The sequence below is a fragment of the Trachurus trachurus genome (genome assembly GCF_905171665.1).
Source record: "Trachurus trachurus genome assembly, chromosome: 21".
Taxonomy (NCBI): domain Eukaryota; kingdom Metazoa; phylum Chordata; class Actinopteri; order Carangiformes; family Carangidae; genus Trachurus; species Trachurus trachurus.
The window spans coordinates 1,696,845-1,711,648 of NC_139899.1; positions in this window are offsets into that span (position 1 = coordinate 1,696,845).

The following is a 14,804-nucleotide window of genomic DNA, read 5'->3' on the forward strand; positions in this document are numbered from 1 at the left end:
TAAATTCACATTACTGGACAGAAGGACTTGAACTGAAGGCACAATGAATGCAGCCTACAAATGAAAATGTGTTTAAGACAGAGAGAGAGGGGGGAGAAAAAAAAGGATTGTTAAGATGAATGAATGTTGAGAAGATCATACGTTAAACTCTGTCTTACAAACAACACAGTTTGCACTATGGCACACCAATAGAAAGAATTGGTTGCTACAAAAGTTGTAAAAACTGATTTTGATATGTTTGCTAATTTGTATTGTATACTTATGCCATTGTTTCCATTAGGAGTTGCCTTTACTAAACCACTGTTGGTAAATGTATGAAACCACAATCTTTCATGATAAAAAGAAAAAAATGTAATACAGCAACTCTATATACTTGTTTTAACAAATAAAGTTTCTAGCTTGTTTGTTGAGTTCTGTCTGTTTGAGTAGTGTTGTCTGTGCCGCACTATACAAAAAAAAGCAAGACTACTCCTTTTCAGCCATCCGATTGTACATTAGGTTACACTCTAATTATACCGGGTTACAGTTCGAAGTCACGTTCATTCCTGGAAATACGTCAACAACATAAGCTCCTCTTGCGTTCAATGCGTAAGCCATACACACTATCATATCAACATTTGCAGCATAGCTCAAAGAGGCGAGTGCAGCCATACTTTTTACTACAGTTTCTCAAAGGAATCTGGCCGGACGTGCATTTGTTTCTCGAGTGGCTTCGGAGCAGCTCGGAGTCATTCTGCTGACTCACAGATCATATCCAAACCTGGTGTTTCAGTATCACAACAACAACCTGAACCTTAACATTGCAGCCCCAGTTCACACTTCAACAGCTGAGAATCTTTATGTCTTCACCACATGGTGTAAACTGATAAGTTACACGGGCAATGTGCGAGTGTGTGTGTGTGTGTTTGTGTGGCGTGTGTGTGGGAATGAGGCGAGCACTAATGACAACACGCACACTTTGTCTACCTGACTACACCTGCACAATCACATCACTGTAAGCCTGTTTTATGGTAAGTGTAATTCAGACCAATTTCCCTGACTTAGCTTTTTTCCAGTGAAGGGATGTTGAAAGTGTTGCAGTCTAATGAGAGGATGTGAACTCTGGTGTGCTCTGACAGCATGACCTATTCGACTGATGGCCTCATTGAGGCCTGACTTCCGCCCAGTAGAGGGCGAATTGAGCACTGCCCCCGAGAGCCACTTCCTTTCATGCTGAGAGCTGGAAAGCTGCCACGAGGATCGGCCACAGAGGAGAGCAGACCCCGGACAGAGTGGATCTACAGAACTTCTTTTTCCTGGGGAAAGGGTTTCAGAGTCCGCACTCCTCTGTTCATTGAAAAGATCTGTAAATGAAAGATCACTCTTGTCACTTTAGATAGAACCAGTTTACAAGCCAGTAAGCTCGACACTCATGTGTTCCTACAGCTGCGCTGTTTCCATCTGCAGTTTGACATGGGCATTAACTTTTTATGAGCCTAATAGTCTCCTACAGTTTCCAACTGTTTGCTTTCACATTATTATTAATGACATATGTATTGAATAGTGCTTATTCAAGAATATCACAACAATAATGATCCTCAGTCTCGTATATCTCGTGACCTGCACATTCACCACGCTATGAGATAATAATGGAAAGTTTGTGAAAGAGTTGTTTTTGAGATAAATTCATGCAAATCCGCTGACGCACGTTCCTGTCGGGGGCAGTTTTTCAGCAAGCAGTCTCTGCATTTACCTCTAAAACAATTCTGTCTGGTAACGTTCTGTTATCATCTCATAGCGTGGTGAATGTGCAGATCACAACTTGTCCACCAGAGCTTTTTGGAGTTGTTGGATTGTGTATTTGATGAGTTTGATGAGGGAAACCAAGAAATCCCATTAACCTCCATAGCGTAGCTCTGAGCAGCTGGTGGCTCTGCTCCGCCGTTCTAAAAATAGCTTGCACCGACAATTAAAGGAAACAAACCTACTCCTAGAACTATAGGGATTATGGCAATGGACCAATTTGCCAAAATGTTAAACTATCCCTTTAAACTTGTCGCAGCTCTTCAGAAACAATATTTCAGTTTTACAGTTGTATGTTAAAGCTGTGTCCACTACATCCCACAGAATAAAACAAACTGAACATGATGAAAATAATCTCAGTTCTTTTCACTTCATGGACCGATGTGGCTGCAACCAGCCTGCACCAGCCTGAGCTGTGCTGCCTGCATCATTTCACTGTCTGCTGCTGTCTGCTTGTTTCAGGCTACTCCGAACAAGAGCTGGGAAACATTTTGACTGAGCATCACTACATCTGTCAAGAGTCAGGCCCTGGAGGACTGGAGCCGCCAGCGACATTCCACCTCTGACAGGTGAGGAAGTGAGAGTGAGAGAACGGGAAGGAGGATGTTAGGGGGTGAAGGAGTAGTCCAAGGCAGCTGGAGACCCCGTTATTGGACAGGTTTCCTGCTGGTGTGTAGAGTGAATAGAAAATGAATGGCTAGAGCCTGTACTCCTCGACGAGTCCTCGTTAATAAAGGCTCATTAATGATGCGTATTAGCCTATCACTATGCTTAAAATGATGTTTTATAACAATATGACATGGTCCTGAATTCTGAAGGGAGTGAAACCCTCAAACAAAACACTGATTTACCCCCAAAAAACCTTTCTACCTGCTCTTATAGATTATTGATGCTTAAAAGATACAGATGTAGGCTACATCCTGAGAACACAACAGCAACATATCGCAGTGTGACCAACGAAGACAAAGGTCACACCAGCGGAGTGGTTATGCAGAGTAACCAAAACATTGGTGGCGTTGAATTTTTGATACGAGTGGGTTATTATGAGCAAATAAAGCTGTAACTGTCTAGTCTACTCAAGACAATGTTATCCAGCTAAGTGGTAGCTTGAGCAAAGTCATTATGGCAGGATTCAAAAGATTATTATATTAGCATATGAGCTATCATTATTCATATAGCCGACTTAAAAACAGAGTTCAGAATGTACTTACGTCATGCGATGTTGCGCTTTATTAGAGTGGTGCTTTGAGCTGAATGGTATACTTCAACATGTTGAGCATGACCTATACCTGGAGTTGTTACAGTTCATGACAAAGAGACAGTGAATATCTGTACCACATTTCATGACAATCCCTACAGTATTTGTTGAGACCTCACAGTGACATTAAAGGAAATGTTATGTTAGATAACATTTTCAAGGAATGAGAAATTTCTTCAAAATCTTGAACCAATGCAGTACAGTAAATGTTGAGATGTTAGCATCTACCCTTTAGGGATCTCATTTTTGGTAATCCATGCAATGGTGAGGATTAGCCTACATGGTAAGAGAGTAAAATATGTCAATCTGGACTAAACGGGAGGATCATCTGATTATCCATGTCATTAATAAAATGTACGCTACTAAAATGGTGTGAAATAAATGATTGAAAAAGTTCAAAACAGGGGATCCAAAAGTTGGGAATTGGTCAAGGGATCACAATGCTGATTTATCCTCAGTGTACCACGAACATGGGCGCAACAAAAAATCAACATTTCCGACCGGACCGCATTTTAATGTACGCACTTGTGCGAGTTAAAGACATGGACCCAGGTTTATTTCAGGAAAGTCTAATTGGTCTCTAGGGAAGGTCGATGTCCACAGGTCAAAACACCGTCCTGTCAGATGATAGCAGATATTCAAGAGAGGCAACACCTCTCAAGGCCTTTCAAGAAAAGTGGGCTGTGTGGATGGAGACAAGTTAAATTTGAACCTGCAAGCTGTGGTTGCATGATGAGATCAGAAAGCGTGTCTCATCTTAGATTAGACAAGCGTCATTTTCTATTTATAAACTCTGGTGTCATTGATTTAATTATTCATGTGGTGTGCATGCAATATTTGCATCCTCAGACTTTACTTTCCCACATAAAGGCTTCACTTGGTTAATTAATGAAGGCCTGAAGACTGACAATACCATAATTCAAGACAACTATTCTATTCTTCCCAATTCTACAGCATGGCCTCAAGTTTCCCCCCACATCTGGACAAAGGAGGGGGATGCCCTGTCCTGAATGCAGCGCAGGGTTTGCGGACAACGGGTGGGGAGAGAAAAGGGGCCTGCCAGGTGCATCCAATAACATCTGGCGTCTTTAACAGATGTGCAAACCATACCATCTGGAGAAGTGTTACTGCTGACATATCGCTCCGCGGCAGAGGTCTTCCTTGACAACATGGTTCAAGAGTAATGGCAGATCGAGTTGTCGCACCACGAAGAGGCTGAAGCGAATGTGTTGATAAGGTTGGATGAAATTCTGCCATGAACCTAAATGCGATAATGCACTGAAACTCGCCCCCCCCCCCCCCCTTCGCTACACGATTTAGACACAAACAGCTGCCACCTGTTTCAAACTGACAAACCTGTCTCAGTTCAGAGACTCGCGCTGTAGAATCCACTGGTAGAAACATCATGGATGATTTCTGTGTGACAGATATTTCTACAATAGCCTGCTGCCAGATGCCTGGATCACTACACTCGTCTCAGATTTGTTAAGTGATTTAAAAAGATCTAGGATTTTTCCTGGATGGAAAAAAGAACCGACCCAGTAAGAGCTTTCTAGGCAATGAGGACGTCACAAGATACCAAGCTCATGAAAAGGAAAAGATGGCAATAAAATGGTGCAGACCACAGGCTCTCCTCTTTGTATCATAACTGCAACTGCTACCACAGCTTCCTAAGACCCATATTTTACACACTTAATTCTTTTATTTTAAAGTATTGATCCATGAGAAGATATAATCATGGCTTTACAAACCAAAAATCATCAGAATGTAGTTTCTTATGTATCTCAGACTCCTTTCTGAAGTTCTAGTAGCAACAGGTCAAAAAGCCAATCAAAAGAGAGGAAACTCTAAACCTGTCCTCTGATTGGCTGACAGAGTAATCATTTAAAAATGAAGCAGAGAAACTGAATCCTGCAAAGTCTGGATGGTGGGTCCAGGTTGGCATGGCTGATAACTGTCAGAAACAATAGATAAAGGAGACAGCTCATTCCCAGTAAATGTGCCACATGGTTTGCTGCACGTCCCTTTAGGAGACAGATCACGTCCAAGTCTGTTCACACCAATGAGAGAAGTGAATGTCATTACAGATTATGACCAATTCTGTTGCTACATAGTCACCAAATTAAGTACTGGACCCATTTTCCCTCAAGTCATATCTCTTTCAAACACACTGACGTTTAAATGCCATTTGTCACAGCAACAGATCAGAAGAAATATAACTTTATATGTGACCTTTCTCAGTGTCTACAACACATTTTATTGCAAAAATCAACTCCAATATTGGATGCAAATGGATGTATTGTTGTATTGTATTGTTTAGCTTTGACATGAACAAACAATCACAACCATATTAACGTCAAGGGAGAAAGTAAATGTATAGACCTTTTCAGACTACTTACGCTTCTTGTGATGTGCCTTCTTCTGCTATAGAATATCTTTGCTAATTTGTTGTGACATCACAAAATCACAGAAGTCCTGATGGCTGGTTTCAAGGCTCAGTCTCTGAATACAGGCTGCGTGCATTTCTCTGTGGACTCAATCTTTGAGACTTCCACAGCATCAATATAGAACCTAGACCTGCCCTATAATAATAATAATTCAAAACATTATATGGAAATGTTTTACTTTATACGATATATAGAAAGATGATAAGTTATGTGTTATAGTTTGGATCAAAACAAGAATCACTTTTAGTCATTGATCAGTTGTCCAGACTTCACTGATGAGACAACTACAGTCCATCATGGACTGTTCAGAGAACTATTAGAGTTTCATCGTGGAATATCACAGATTATTTGTCAAGTCATTCTTTAAAAAACCTGTAAAATGTAAAGATATAATTGAAGTCATATTTTGTCACTGATGTGGTGTCATTCAATACAATCAGTGAGTGAAATTGTGTTACAATAAGTGCATGTCATCTCCCATAAAGGACATTGATCGGGGTAATAGTAGATCTGCATTGTAATCACTTAAACAACCAGCAGAGGATGATCACCTCAGGCCAGATTGGCAGGTTGTTTGTGAAAGTCCCTCTTGGGTCCACAGAAAGCAATGAAAAGCAATAAAATCAGCCAGTCTAGGACAAGATAAGGGCCAGATGGCCAGCTGCTGAATGCTACCTGTCTTCACTTCTCGAGTGATTTATCCCTCCCGTCTGCACTCCTCTTGCTTTTTCACTTAGGGATGAGGAATCACTATCCCTACTCCAAAACTGACAGTCACCTCTGGGAAGCTATCATATGATTAATGACTTTGTAAAGCTACTGGAAGTTTGGAGCGAGGACAAATTTGGTGTTCACTCCAGATATGTTTACAAAATTCCTCAATGTCAGTATTTGTTTGCGAGGAGGGGTTAGGTGACGAGCAAAAAATGTGGCCCCACGCCATCCAAGGTCCAGAGCAGCGAAGCATTGTCTCTCTGGGGACGGAGAGTTGACAGTGATGAAGAATAGATGTTCCTCTAAGGAGACCAAGGGCAGATTATGGAAACCTCCTGTCTCCTGATGATATGCCTATGCTCTTAACACAGACGGATGTAGAGAAGTATCAGGTATGTGTCAAGAGAGCGGGATAGATTTTGACATCTCCGAAATAACATTTATGGTACATTTTTACAGATTACTGCGCACAATTAATTTTACAAGAAGCTTGGTTGAGTGACATTCATGCAGCAAGCAGGACTTTCCAGAATGATGCCGTGGTGGATAAATCCAGCAGACTGTCTGCACACAACTTTGACATTTATTGATATAGAAGGAAATCCAACTTTTAAAAATGTTTCAATATGTTTACGGCATATTTATTTGAAAAATCAACAGTGTTTATTGCTGGGTTTAATTATCTTGAGCCTGAAAACATCACATGGCCTGTGGGGCTGTGGCTGAAGAAAATATTCCTTGAAAGCAGAGGATTACCTTTAGCTGCATGGGCATCCTGTTCATTTCAACCTTTTCTATACACACAGTGTTTCCCTTCAGTTCCTCTTTATTTTAATTACCTAAAATATATTATATTACAAGCATATTTGAATATACTGTATAACTTCAGGTACTAACTTGCTGTGGGAATTGCTGACAAGTGATTAAAAATTAAAAAGAGTAGACTTGATGGCCCCATTGTGGATGCCCTTGACCCATGAAATTGAATGTGGTGCGGCTGTAAATTCTCCAACAGTTGAGAACCTGCAGCTTTTTAACACCCATCACATTAGTGTGTGCCTGAAGCCTGTAAAAAAATTTAGTGGCTCTTCAGTGGTTGGCAGAAAAGTGCACAGTCACAGCAAGGCACCACCACCAATTACCAGCGGAAAAACAAAAACTTAGATGCAGCAAAGATTTTATAGTCAGTCCCATATGGAACGTGGTATGGTTAATGGTTTTAAGACGCTTGATTAATACCGTCTGTGAAGTTTGGTGATGACGGTTGACCACTGGGCTTTGGTGACAGATTTAAAGAGCATGTTTGCACTGCATTCAAAGATTCTTAAATTACTTTTTAATGTGGATCTTTTTTTAAACACAAACTTTTAAGATCTCTTAATTTTTTAATGTATATTAACAATAATTCAATCAAGTCTACATCATATGTGATGGGTCACTTGCAGCAGTAAACCCAGAGAGCAATGACATGTACCATTTTGGGAAAAGTCAGAGGTTTTAAGCAAAAAGCTCTGATACTGTATACACATTGTATTGAGACTTAACATTTTCCGGGATTCTAGAATAAATCCATTTGTTTGAGCTATTTTTTGTACAGTAGAACAAACAATTTTATTTCAGAATATATGATCTTAACAATAGTCATACAAAGCCACAGATCATGGACTACACACCTGTCCTGAGCCCCAGTCCTTTGCTCCCAGTCATAACGAAAATGCTTTGGCAAAATAGCTTTAATTACCTTGATCTTACATGACTGTGCTGGATCTTTCCTCCCCATTCTGTGTCAAGTCATCAACAAGAGGACAATGATTCAAAACTACGCCAGCCCAGCAAGCTGCCGTTGTCCACTAATAGTCTGTCTCTGATGTTGAATCCAAAATGCTTCATCATTTTACTTCATAATATATTTTCTTATACAACCTGGCATTGTGGTCTGTTCAGCATGTGTTGCCCTAATTCACAATAACAAAAGACTCATTTACTGATGGGCATTGCCCCCTCACATCCACTGTTTGAATAAATAAGTATTTTAAATAGTGACGCCTGCTTCTCTTGCAAATTGCTAGGTAACCTGAGCTAAACATCTTTCTTTGAGACAGGGAACTTAAAATCATTGATTGTATTTAGCAAGTTAAGTTATCCTCCTATGAGCTGCAATATGCCCTAGATCTGCTATTGGTGTGTGAAGGCGTTAAGTTTACTCATACTGTTTCTTTTGGACTGCTAAGTAAACAGCTGTCAATGCTTAAAAACTGACTTTTTAGTAATAGCTAAACTTACTGATAGCTCCTTTAACTGTTGGACATGGCCAGATAGGTGAGTCCATATGTTAGCCTACTCTGCCATACAAGCCATTTTTTTTGCCAACACCTTAGACTGTAAATAAAGACCTAGAATAAAAATAAAAATAAAATAGAATAAAAGAAAAATTAGGGTAAAAATATACAGGGAAATAGATACAGTACAAGCACCGGTTTAAAACACTCTAAGCAGCATTTGAATGGCTTGTAGATGGAGTAATGAAGATTTGTTAAGTCCAGTGAGAAAGGAAATGCAGTAGTCTAAGCAAGAGGAGATGAATGCATGTATTAGCATTTTAATTTCATTTCAGACGTTTGGCTGTGTTCCTTAAATATAAAGTGTGACTGGGTCAATTTCCTCTTAACTGTTGAAGCACATGGAGATATCAATAATTGCACCAGGATTGCGGAGATTGGATTGACAGGATGCATGACAGAGTAGGCCTACTAAAGTTCTGATTAGAGGTTGTCAGGGGTAGTTAGTAAAATTTCAGTTTTAGCTGCAGGAAATCATTTGCCATCCAGCTCCTGGTTGCTTTCAAACAGTTCTCCACTTCAGACAGTTTATGTAGCTCAACGGGTTTAAAGTAAGGTCCAGCTGGATGTCATCTGAATACGAACAATAGGAAATGTTGCTGACATTCCTGATTATCTGTCCAAGTGGCAATAATGTAGATTGAAAATAAAATAGTCCCCAAAACTGACCCCTGGGGGACACCACAATGCAAAGCAGCACAATCACAATCAAATTCACCAACAGATACTGACATGGCTTAAAGATGAGAAGAGAACCACTTCAGTGCTGTTCAAGAAATACCCACCAGGTGGTTCAGTCTGCGGATTCAAATTTGGTGCTCAACCGTGTCAGACGCTGCCCTGTTAAAGCAGAAGTGAGTGATATATTTGTGTTAATATAAGTCTTAAATAGTTATATCTTCCGACAGCAATCACTTACATAGAGTGTTTGGACTGAAACACGGGTCTCTCAGTCCCTCTGCTCTGCTCTGAGCCGAAGAGAAAACATTTATCGTATCCTACAGTTTTTATCCAATGAGGAGAGAGAACGGCATGCAGGGCTGTGTGTGCAGCCAAGGAACGCCGTAAATGTGGTGACGTAGCGACGAGGACTGTTATGGTGCGTTCAAGGAAACTCGTATTTTTCCGACCGTGAAGTCGTACCAGTTCGATCTGGTACGAGTTCACCGGTCGGAAGTTACGAGTGGCCGTTATAGTGACTTTCACCGGTAAAACAGGTCGGAAAAACACGAGTGGGTTGCCTGGAACGCTACAAAGTCGTAAGTTGTGACTTGAAGCTGTAATTTACGATTTCAAAAGCCTGCCTGGAACGCAGCATTAGCGAAAACGACCGGACCACTCACTTCTGCTTTAACTAATAAAATCAAAGCTGAACCATTTCCAGCAACAACAGCCATTACAATTTCATTTGACATTTAAGAGAGAGGTTTCTGTGGAGTGTAGTTTACAGAAACAGAAATATATACCGTAGGTTTGGTTTCTTCAACAAAGGTCGGACAATAGCCTGCTTGAAAGGAACCTGAGTTAGGAACCTTTGAAAGAAAGGAGATTACGATGTCTTAAGTTCTTGGTACTGGCAAGTTAGGAGTGCGGGGAGAGACACCAGGGAGGGACACCAGGGACACCAGGGAGCAGTGACTGTAACAGGACTGGACACATTTTAGTTTATCGTTTAAATCAGGATTGTAGTCAAACAACAATTGTTAAAGGGGAACTATGCAAGTCCGGTTGCTTTTCCTCTGTTTTGCTAACCCTCCTCCCGGCCATGTGCGTTTGTTTTCAACGAAGCCAACGATAATCAATATAGTGGTACATAACGTTATACGAGGTTACGACATGTGTATTTGTGTAGTCTTATCTGTCATAAACAAGAGATTACAGGTTATGGGGCTCATTTGTTTCACGTTGCCACAGAGCTGGGACACCGGGCCGGCGGCTCTGATCTTGCTGGTTTTCAGTGAAGAGACACTACATGGAAGGCAGAGAGCCTCCATTCTCCCTCATAACAAGTTACATGCCATTTATTAAACCATCACAATTACTCCAAGCTGTTTAATGAAGGTAAACATGTAGCATAAGTAAGCTAAAAATACTGCATCGTTCCTCTTTAAAAGCGGATTTGTTTATGCATCAGTTGTGTCTCAAATGGCAGAGACCCCAATGTGAGTCAAGTGTCAGATAAGATCCATTTGCGAATTTTGAACATCTATCTGTAGAGGTCGAAACTGAACTGAAATCGTCTTGTACCAGGGTGTAAATGTTTATTTTTTATGTAAAAATATGGAGTCTTTTCAAGCAGCCATTCAGAGAAGCGCCGTTGTAGATATGTGAGTGTCGGTTTCATTTTTCAGACTCAAACACATTAGCCATTACAGATTCATCAGTTGGTTGTTTAAAATATTCTGCCCCCAAGTGGCCAAAAGAGTCAGACTTCAAAAGCCCTAGGTGTTTCCAATCAATATGGCTGATTAGTCTTGTAGTCAGGTTGCAGCTACAGCAGCTACAGCTAACTCAACCACGAGGAGGGAAAAAGTGTCAATCAAAGTGGAGCCCCGCCCACACTGCCAGAGAGGGCTAATCAGGCGAGTGAAAACACCTGTGTGGGTGGACTATGGGTGTGCAGAGGTTTTAACAATTTATCCAGGGTCTGGTCAGATTATTACTGTACAAAAGCCCATGATTGTGAGAGGAAGTATGAATCATTTTGAATGCCAGTACATCCATTCTGTCATTTAAAATAGGGAACATTTTTATAGGCAAAAGTGAAATATTTACTCATCATGTTTCTTTTCCTCAGGGTAAAGACCTTGAGAATAAGAGCCCTTCAGTCTTATAAATTCCATCAGCTTTCTGAGCCTGTCATTTGTATATTTGTCTCTCGAAGACACCGTAAACCCTGCTTTTAGGACAAAGATGGACACAATGCTAACACTGTATTAACATCCATCATCCATGGATGTTAGTGAGCTATGCTTAGCTGTGGTAGTGAATGGTGAACTATTATTAGCACTGTTATTGTGAGATTGTTTGCATGACATGCATAAGCATGACAGCCTTCTCTTTTGAGAGCCAGATGTCCGTGTATTGTTTTAGTACTGCAATTCCAGATCAGTAACTACTTCATTCTTTTTTTTTATTGTCTTTAGTAATCCTTTCAATGTTTTCTCCTTACAACACTTATAACATGAATGTAGCAGCAGAATCCACGCAAATTAATTAAGAAAAACTATTTATCTATGAGCATTAGACACAACAAGCTTGTGGCTTTAAGGCCAGGATGCTTAAAAGAAATGAGTTTATATTCTTTCAAATGTAAGTATTTGTACTGAACAGCCATACCTGAACAGCTCAGGTGAAAAGCTGGTCATCATAGAGTGAGTGGCAAGATAGATTGACTGATTGTCTTAGTGGAATATGATGACGTACATTTTAAGCATGTTATTAATTTATAAACACATTCTGTTCCATTTCTGTAATATAATTTATTCAATCTTTATTTAATAAGGCAGTGCCATTGAGATGATTAATGATTTTTAAACTGGTGACATTAGTTTTTCATTTAAGTGTGACATTAAATTTATGTATACAGGCATACTTAAAGAGATATGAAAATGTTGTCATTCCCCTCATCTAGTTTTATTCCAGTAGCAGGTGGTGCATGTACCCAGTGCTGGGCAAGGTACTCTATGTGACTACTTCATGTAACAGGTCCAAAAAATAGAGTAGGAAAGGGGATAATTATAGTTCATGTAATTTTATTTTGGATTTGATGACTCTGTTAAAGTGCATGGTTACTTCTGGGTTGTGAGAGAGGTGTACAGTTGCGTTGCCGTGGCTGCTGAATACGACCTGAGAAGCAGTAGCTCTGCACCTTAGGGCAGTAATAGGAGAGCAGATAACTATCTAGATGACGCTGTATGTGAACTAGTATTCCTGTGTCGAGGTTTTCGTATTCAACATTTTGCATGCATTCCTAAAACGTTGCTTTTTTTCCGATTCCTCACATCGGGTCGATCATTAGCAAATACCTCAATTTAGCAGGAGAAAATGTCAAAAACAGTGCAACAGGTGCTTTAAAAGACAGCTGGCAAAGTGAACCGTTGCTGACCTTTTAAACAGTGTGGTCACATGGTCAAAAGATGATCATCAGTTAATCCTCCCCAATTACTCTGATATGCCCCTAGGGTGCCAAAGGCAGCATGTACAGAGTAGATTCTGCTGCTGCACGCATTTATGGAAACAAGCAACTGCGGAGCACGTATCCAGCAGCGAGCAGTTTAAAACAAGAGTCCGTGCAGGAGCGAGAGGCGAAGGGTGAGAGGAGGGGCAGGGGTCCTTACTGGCATTTATCCCCTTCCCAGAGGCACTTTTGCAGAGTGTTGGCCCTGCAGCAATGCCGAAGCCATCTGTGGGTTCTCTCAGCAGAGGCCACGTAAAACAAGACATGTGCTGTGGTTTGACCTTTCACGGTCCTAACTATAATATTATGATAAGATGAGTGATCAGATTGCACTTTTCCCTGCGGTGGGATTCAGTGTCCATATGAAGAGGTGGTGAGTGAAAACCTCGAGGGGCTTTATGTATTTCTGTTATCCAAATGTGGTCGATCACACTCAAAACTCAACCAAAATGTTCAATTTGTGAGGTGCAACCGCTTATCATTACATCCATCCTGCTGAACACGATTGAGAAATTATATCAATAATCAAAAAACATGTCCTATTATACTTAAATGCTTGTCAGCCCCCTCCTGTTTGAGCTGTTAAGCAACAGCCAAACTCGGTTTGTTTCCCCACAGGAAACCTCAAGCAACACTGAACACCAGAATGATGCAGTAACAGACTAATGCCTTTAGGAAGTGGCACCACTACAAGTTAGCGCAGTGTCAAGGATTTGCTAAACTTTGTGGTTGAAATTACAGTGCAAATCTCTGAAGCATTTAATGCAGCCAGGGATAATATACAAGTATCTGTCAATACTAAAGGCCGAGCAGCTGGCACTAATTGAGGGAAAAGAATTATGGGTAGTAGCTGGCACAGTGTGCATCTCTGAGCTCGGAGCTTGCCAATACCCATTTCAATGGTGCCACAATGAGCCTTCGGGGTAGTAAGATACTCTGGCTTTTGGACAGAAATCAAGTCAGAGAATCAGATGTCACTGTGCATTTTGAAGATTGCTGTCATTAATCCAAGAAAATGTAAACTATGCAAGAAATCAGTCTGCACAGCTCAAACACAGAATATAGAACAAGCAGCTGAAAACACATCATCCGCTTAAGAAATGATTAGCGCTGGTGCTGGAAAGCTTAATGAAGCTGTTTCACTTTTGCTGCAAATGTCGATTTAAGTCACACTTTGTTACCACCTGGTGGGACACAAACACACTGACTCATTTTCATTCATTAACTGACAAAATGGTGGTTAAAAAGAGAGCATGTCATTGTTTCATTTAAATGAAAGTGCTAATGGCATTAAAGTCCTTCACTGCTGAGAGAAAGTGTGTAGTGTAGTAAGTGATTTTTTTCTGAACCAGTTGATTATGTGTAATAATACACACCAGTCTCACAAAATACACTCCATGCTGTTGAAAAATAGATTTATTTTTAGATTGATGTTGTGACAAAGTTGAACATCATTTGAGGAGAGTGGACCGTCCTTAGCTGCATTAAAATGAGACAACTACAGACCGAATCACCTTGTTGTTTACAACTACTTCCGGGTAGAAAACCAGCACGTAATTTGAATGAGAACAGTGGTAACGAACGAGAGTTATATAGCTATATATATCATATTTTAACACCCTACCACTGTTTAGACAAATCTGAAATGATTGAAGAAACATTACTATTTCTCTGTGTGTGTTTTGTGTTGCTATGTGTGGTATTTATTCAGTTTGGGGGAATCACAGTGTCTAGAAAGCATCAGTGGCTCAGCTGACAGGGACAGCTAACGGCAGCTAAGCTAACGGCGGTAGTTAAGCTAACACCAGGACGTCAGCTGTTAAAACCCTCCCGTTGTGGGACACGACATGAAACTACTCCAGTTAGCTCAGTCATGTTGTAACTCAGATATCCACTGGAGAAAATATTTTTTCATGGAGCGTTTATTGAGTCACTGAGTTATTAAAGTTAAACAGGTAGCTAACCGTTAGCCCGGCTAATCTATGATAACCATGACTAATTACAAAAATGTGCACACATAAATAATAATGTTTGTCCAATCATTGGTTTTATAAACTTTACAAACATCAGATTAGTCTAAACGG